This window comes from Mastomys coucha, unplaced genomic scaffold, assembly GCF_008632895.1.
Source record: "Mastomys coucha isolate ucsf_1 unplaced genomic scaffold, UCSF_Mcou_1 pScaffold13, whole genome shotgun sequence".
NCBI classification, from domain to species: domain Eukaryota; kingdom Metazoa; phylum Chordata; class Mammalia; order Rodentia; family Muridae; genus Mastomys; species Mastomys coucha.
This window is the reverse complement of record NW_022196895.1, coordinates 34405489-34413361: the sequence shown is the minus strand read 5'-3', so window position 1 is coordinate 34413361 and position 7873 is coordinate 34405489.

Here is a 7873-nt window from a genome sequence, read left to right as displayed (position 1 = left end):
GAGGGTGACACCAACCAAGGTTTATCTTAAGAGGTGGCATTGATGGGGCTGGAGAGATGGCTCAGCGGTTAAGATCTTCCTGAGATCCTGAGTTCCAATTGCAGCAACCACATGGTGGCTCACAACCATCCGTAATGAGATCTGATGCCCTCTTCTGGGGTATCTGAAGATAGCTACAGTGTACTTACATATAATAAATAAATAAATAAATAAATAAATAAATAAATAAATAAATCTAAAAAAAAAAAAGAGGTGGCATTGATGAGGAAGCAGCTTTAGTCCAAGGGTGCTATTCTTCATTAGTCTCTCTCAAAGAAATACAAGCAGCATATCTTAAAAAATATCTACTAGCCATAAAAAAACCGAAACAAACAAACAAACAAATAAAAAACTAGGAGACAGTAAAGACTTTATTTAGTATAATATACACAAAGCTCCTATTTGAATATTAATCAGTAGCAAAAAAATCAGTTCTGCATTACTTTTCTGGTACCCAGTTGCCAATGGTGCACCTCAGCTACAACCAAACACACAGTAGCTGCATGCAGTTGATGGCTGCTGTGCTAAGCAGTGTGAGACTTCATTCTGAGCTAGTTGTAGCTTAGGTATCAAGGTATATTTAAATAAAAAAAATTAGGGCTGAGAATTTAACCCGGTTAGAATGCTTGCCCTGAGATCGGACCTAGTACCATAATGTTGGGTCACGGGGCTGCTTTCATTCTAGCACTTAGTAGTAGAGGTAGACCAGTCAAAGATTCAAGATCATCTTGGCTTTTAAAGCAGCTTAGGGGGCTAACCTTGCCTACACTCAAAAGACAAGCTAGCAGCAGCAGCAGCAGCAACCGCAGTAACAACAACACAACAACAACAACAAAACCCCAAACCAAAAAAACTACTAACTGAAAACTGAGTAGTCTATCTAATTTAATATGTAAAAGTTACACTTCAAAAAATGTAAATATATAGCTTTAAAAAAGAGAATTGAATGAAAACAACCATAAAGCTGCCTGTGGCTACTAAGGTCAACTACCTACTCTGGGACCTGGGACATAGCTCAGTGGTTTAAAGGCAACCCTTCCTGTAGGCTAGACGCGTGACCCAGGGTGTGGCAAAGCATGTTGAAACCAGTGTCAGTGAAAAACGCATAGCCAGACACTCAGGAGCTCTGTATAGTACTTGCCTGGGTTCAGTCCCCAGTGCTTTATAATTGTGCTTGGGTTTAAGAGAACACTCTAGAAGTCATACAAGCTCCCCATATGCTCGCTAAGAAGGGTGAGACACTGTTGGTCCTTATACACTTTAACCCTGAGGGGAACCCACCTCCATCACACAACACCTCCTATCCAAGTGCTAACCAGACCTCACCCTGCTTAGCTTCCAAGACCAAGTGCTATCAGGGTGGCTCAACCACAAAGTGGAACTACTCTATGCATTCCTGAGGTAGAGTATATACACTTAAGGATTTTAGTGGTACACTAGCAAATTTTTAATTAAAAATTTAAAATGTATTTATTGAGCCGAGCATGGTGATGCATGTCCTTAATGCCAGTACTTGGAAGGCAGAAGCAGACAGATCTCTCTAAGGATAAGGCCAGTCTGGCTTACATAGTGAGTTCCGGGATAGCCAGAGCTTCGGAGCGAGATCCTGTTTCAAACGGCAACAACAAATAAATAAATAATAAAGTATGGATTAAATAAATTTACATGCATTTATTTTAGAATTGGGCATAGGATTGGAAGTATAGCTTAGTAACAGTACTTTCTTAGCATGTATGAGGTTCTGAGTTTGATCCCCAACACTGAAAAAGCAAATATGTAGTTGTTTATATTTAAGTGTGATACATGTCTAAGTGTCAACATAAAAACACAACCCATGGAAGCAAAACAGAAGCCACATTTTTTTAAGACATATTTTATTTATTTTATGTGTATGAGTACACTGTAGCTGTATAGATGGCCATGAGTCACCATATGTGTGGCTGCTGGGAATTGAACTCAGGACCTCTGCTGGCCTGCTCACTCCAACCCGCTCCCTCCAGCGTAATTCACTGTAGCTGTCTTCAGATGCACCAGAAGAGAGCATCAGATCACATTACAGGTGGTTGTGAGCCACTTAGTGGTTGCCTGGGATCCGATCTCAGGACCTTCTGAAGAGCAGTCAGTGCTCTTACTGGCTGAGCCATCTTGCCAGCACCGCCACATTTTTTTTTGTTTTGTTTTGTTTTGGTTTTGGTTTTGGTTTTGGTGTTGGTTTTTTGGGACAGGGTTTCTCTGTGTAGCCCTGGCTGTCCTGGACCTCACTCTTGTTACACATTGCTCCATACCTTACAAGACTCTGTTTCTGTTCCCTAAACCTAGGGTATCCTGCAAGCCATTTTCCTGCTCCTAGGGTATCCTGCAAGCCATTTTCCTGCTATGATGAACCTGCAGCCCCATGACATATGCCCACCCTTTTGCCTTACTAAACTCCGGAATACCCGTGATGATTCCCGGTCCACACGATGTATTCTCACACTTATCTATCCCACAGGTGCTCTTGAACCCTGAGCCCCCCACTATTCTGTCCAGGTGCTAACATCTAATTATCTCAAAAGCTATCAACCCTAGCCTTTGCCCATAAAGGGGATCTCAAAAGCCAGTGAGGGGCTGCTCTCTGAAATCCTGACTTAGGGTGAGACAGGCATCTGAGCAATCCCTTTGTGCACTTCTGAATAAAGCTTGCTCGATCAGACAGTCATGGAAATGATTTTTCCTCTGGTCTGGAACCAAATATGAGTGACTGTGGTCTAGGAATGCATATTCAAGTTACTTCAAATACCATGTTCCAACATAGCAACAATTTCATGACATTTTTACACCAAGAGAACAAGAGAAAGTTATAGATCAAGGCACTTTCAAATTGGTTGGTGAAACAGGGTGCTAGTAAAATGGGGTACGTTTCTTGCAGGCTTCAGATGTTATTTGATGACACTCAGTCTCTGGGTTAGTGGAAGCCAGGGGCTCATTTGTACATTCCAAAAGGGTTTACCTAATGTGCTCAAGAATGTTGGGTCGTATATAGAGGAACATAAATATGGTTATTTAGAGGACAGAAGATAGCTGAAGATAAGATTTTTTTAAATGGGGCTGGAGAGATGGCTCAGCAATTAAGAGCACTGACTGCTCTTCCGAAGGTCCTGAGTTCAAATCCCAGCAACCACATGGTTGCTCACAACCATCCATAATGAGATCTGATGCCTTCTTCTGGGGTGTCTGAAGACAGCTACAGTGTACTTACATATAATAGATAAATAAATCTTTAAAAAAAATGATTAGGATGTCCATTCATGTTATATGTATTAAACATTTAAAAATATTTCATGTTCCAAAAGCTACCATGACATCCAGGACTCTTTACCTGATCCAGGGGAACACACAGATTTCCCCAGAAGATTTGACAGTTTCCACTGTTTCTAAGGCAATGCTGCAGGCACAGTATGAGCACATAGAGCCTGAGCACAGCCCACAGGGCCAGCCATTGACTATCAAGGTGTCTTTGAGTGACCTTATGTGCCTCTGTGTATGCCTTCTTGTGAGTAAAACCAGAGTAGCCATGCCTAGGATTGTTCAAAGTGAAAAGACAATGTGTGTGAAGTGCCCAGAGCCCCGCCAGGACACAGTAGTGCTCAGGGGCTCTGAGGAGGATGGCTCCATGCAGTGCGCACTTCGTCCCTGCCTTGCTGTCACACAGCTTGTACTGCAGAGACCTGGTTCTTGTAGGAAAGGCGTTACTATCCTCAAGCAGGCTGACTCCCAAGCATGGTGGTGAAATTCCTAGCAAGCTCTGGAGACTCCCTCGTGATTTTTTTGCCTCCATCAGCAGAGGGGTGTTGCCAGGAAGTGATCACTCCACACAATAATTAAAATGCTTTCTGCTTCTTTGGCTGAGTGTCGATTCAGCACACTCTGGGCGAGCATGACACGTGCCCTGAGCATAGAGGGCCTTTCTCACCCAGAATCTTTCTTGTGTTCTGTGCTATGTATACGAGACTCTGCACCCTGAACAACCCTCCCCCACCCACAAAGGCCTCAATTCTCCATGTCCTTCAGCCCCACCCCCATCCCCACCCCCACCTCTGTCCTGACAGTATGCTTCCCCTTCATGTCCTGACCACAAGGCCAGGCTCACATGATCAGATCATTGTGTCACAAGGTACCATACCATACCTTCCACCCTGGCAGCACATTTTATTTTTAAAGTCATTGTTTCTCAGGCTGAGGATGCAGGTCATTTGGTAGAGTGCTTGCCTCCCATGCAGGGGGCCCTGGATTCATCTCTCCAGCACTGCATGACTGCATGAACATTTTCCGCACTCTGGAGGTAGAGGCAGAAAGGATCAGAAGTTCCAGATTGTCCTTGGATAAACAAGTTTAAGGCTATTCATGTAACCACTGCTCTCACCTCAGAGAGGGTAAGAGTTTATTCTGGAGCCAAATATGGGTGACTATGGTCTGGAAATACAGATTTAGGTTATCCCAAATGTATTTCAACATGGCAACAGTTTCGTGAAGCTTTTGTGGTAAGAAGTAGAAATTAGTAAGTTATAAAAGCCAGGAGTAGGGGCTAGCGAGATGGCTCAGCAGGTAAGAGCACTGACTGCACTTCTGAAGGTCTTGAGTTCGGATCCCAGCAACCACATGGTGGCTCACAACCACCAGTAATGAGATCTGATGCCCTCTTCTGGTGTGTCTGACTGAAGACAGCTACACTGTTACGCAGGAGCGAGTGGGGCCTGAGCGAGTGGGGCCGGCAGAGGTCCTGAGTTCAGTTCCCAGCAGCCACACACATGATGGCTCATGGCCATCTGTACAGCTACAGTGTGCTCATACACATACAAATAAATAAATAAATCTTTTAAAAAAAAAGCCAGGAGCAGTGGGCACATAACTTTAATTCCTGCACTTGGAAAGCAGAGGTGAATCTCTGTGGCAGATCTCTGAGTTGGAGGCCAGCTTGTTCTACAGAGTGAGTTTCAGGACACCTAGAGCTCCGTAATGAGACCCTGTCTCAAGACAACAACAAAAGAGGAGGAGGAAGAGGGAGAGGAGGAAGAGGAGGAAGAAGAGGAAGAAGAGGAAGAAGAGGAGGAGGAGGAGGAGGCGGAGGAGAAAGAGAGAAGAAAAGAAAAAAGAAAACTAAGTCAAGACATTTTCAAACATTGGTAGAAATACCAAGTAAGTGGGTTACAGCAAAGCTGGGAAATCTTTGATCTAGTCCTCAGTTACTGGCTGATGACACTTTGGATTGGTGGAAGCTAGGGATATATTTGTACATCCCTAAAAGATTTACACAATAATCACAGGATGTTAGGTTACACACAGAGGCTGGCAATAAATGTCTGTTATGGGGACTGAAGATAGTCTAAGACAATTTGGCTCCCAACCTCTGCGATCCCAGGTGTCCACAATCAGGGAGTTTGAGCCAATCAATCAGTCTGTAGAATGTTCTACACAAGTGTGGATTTTATCTGGGAACTTCAGTTCATAAGGTCAAAGTAGGGAACTTAAGACTCAGTCTTAAGCAATATGTCACTAAGCATAAATAGATCAAACAGCATCAGAAGGATCCAGAGTCCTCTGGTCCCTGCATGTAGTCCTCTCCCCCATGCGTCCAATGTCTTTCCAGAAAGTCTGGGTATCCAGAATCATTGGGGTTCTCTTACTTCTGATGGTTAAGCATATTTTAACATTCTTCTGTGGTGAGAATTTTGGTTTCTTTGAAAGTCCAGTTATGTTATGTGAACACGCTTCTGATCCCAGGTGAGGGATAAGAGGCTGCTTCACAGTGGGTGATTATGATTTGCCTCATGCACTAGCAGGGGCGTGATCTTTGCAAGCTGTAGATAATTTAATTCTGGGGACTCTGGAGAGGGTATAAAATGAGAGATCCCACGGAGGGCCTGTGGAGGCTGCCCCTTCCCCCTGCTGCTGTTGCTTCCTGCTGTTTTGGTTTGTCAAGTGGTGATGAAGATTGGACGAACTCCAAGAAACATGCTGTCTCTAGTCAGCACAAAGTAGTCTAAAAATGTCTCTGCCCCCTTTCCCCTCTAACCTTCTTTCTCTTCTACCCATTGTTGGGGGCTTGGAAAAGATTAGGGTGGAATAGAGGTTGGAATAGAGGTAGAGAATAAAATAGGCAAAAAACAAAAAAAGGACAAAAAATATGCCAACATTCTTATGCTGAACATTATCCTCACAGAAGTTTATAGAACCAGGCCCTTTGAGTTTATTTATTAATTGGCATATTTTGCAACTCTGATTGAACCCAGGGCCTCAGGCATGTTAGGGAAATGCTGTTACACTGAATTATATCTTCAGCCCATTTTGCATGTGTTTTTAAAATTTGACTTTGTGTATGAATGCTTTGCCTGTATGTATGTATGTATGTATGTATGTATGTATGCCACATGTGTATCTGGTGCCTGTGGAGGTTAGAAGAGGGCAATGGATCCCCTGGAACTGGAGTAACTGATGGAGTAACATGTGGATGCTGGGAATCAAATCCAGGTCCTCTGCAAGAGCAACAAGTGTTCTAAACTTTAGAACCATCTTTCCAGCCCTGAATTTGCATGATTTTGTTATTGTTATTTATTTATTTATTTATTTATTTATTTGAGACAGGGTTACTAAGTTGCTCAAGCTGGCCTTGAATATACTCCATAGCTCAGACAAGCCTTGAATTTACAATTTTTCTGCTTTGGACTCCAAGTAGCTGGGATTATTATATGCCTGTGCCTCCACACCTGTGTGTCCTTCTCTGTGTGTTTTCATGCAGGTGCATATGCGTATGCACATTGAGGTCAGAGGATCACCTTGGCTGTCAGTCCCTATGTGCTATATTCACCTTGTTCCCAGGACAGTCTCTCATTGGCCAGAGCTTGCCAAACAGGCTAGTTCATCTGGTATTGGCCCCATAGGATAAGCCCCAGTTATTAGCTCTCTTGACTCCCTACAACTGGGATTACAAGCATGGGCTATCACACCCAGGTCTTCATGCTTACAGTGTAACCACTACGGCAATTGAGCTATCACATCACCCCTAGCTGTGTCTTTCCAATGGCTGCATTTTATTCTATATTGTAGCTGCACCAAACTGGTCAGGTTTTGATGAACCTTTTCCAATCTTCCACTGTGTTCCTTGAACAAGTCTGGTTCTTTAAAAAGAGATAAAAGGGGGCTGGAAAGATGGCTCAGAGGTTAAGAGCACTGACTATTCTTCCGAAGGTCCTGAGTTCAATTCCCAGCAACCACATGGTGGCTCACAACCATCCGTAATGGGATCTGATGCCCTCTTCTGGAGTGTCTGAAGACAGCTACAGTGTACTTACATAAAATAGATAAATAAATCTTGCCAGGCAGTGGTGGTATAAGCCTTTAATCCCAGCACTCAGGACGCAGAGGCAGGCGGATTTCTGAGTTCGAGGCCAGGCTGGTCTACAGAGTGAGTTCCAGGACAGCCAGGGCTACACAGAGAAACCCTGTCTCAAAAAATAAAAATAAAAAATATAAATAAATAAATAAATCTTAAAAAGAGAGAGAGAGAGAAGAATCTTCTTTTCCTTGTGTTGCCTTAGACCTCCTCTACTTTCCCCACCCCTTCCTCAAACAGTTGCTTGCATATACTGAGTACGTCGTGTATTTTTGACTATGACTTGTATTGACTTTTATCTAGACACACACACACACACACACACACACACACACACACACACACGAAAGCCCTGTGTTTTCCGCCTTCCAATGCATTCGAAAAATCTGCCCGTGCTATTTTTCTTCCACAGCAAAGGGCACTTAAAATCACTTTAGTGGCTGTGCTTTGCTGAAAAGCTTATTA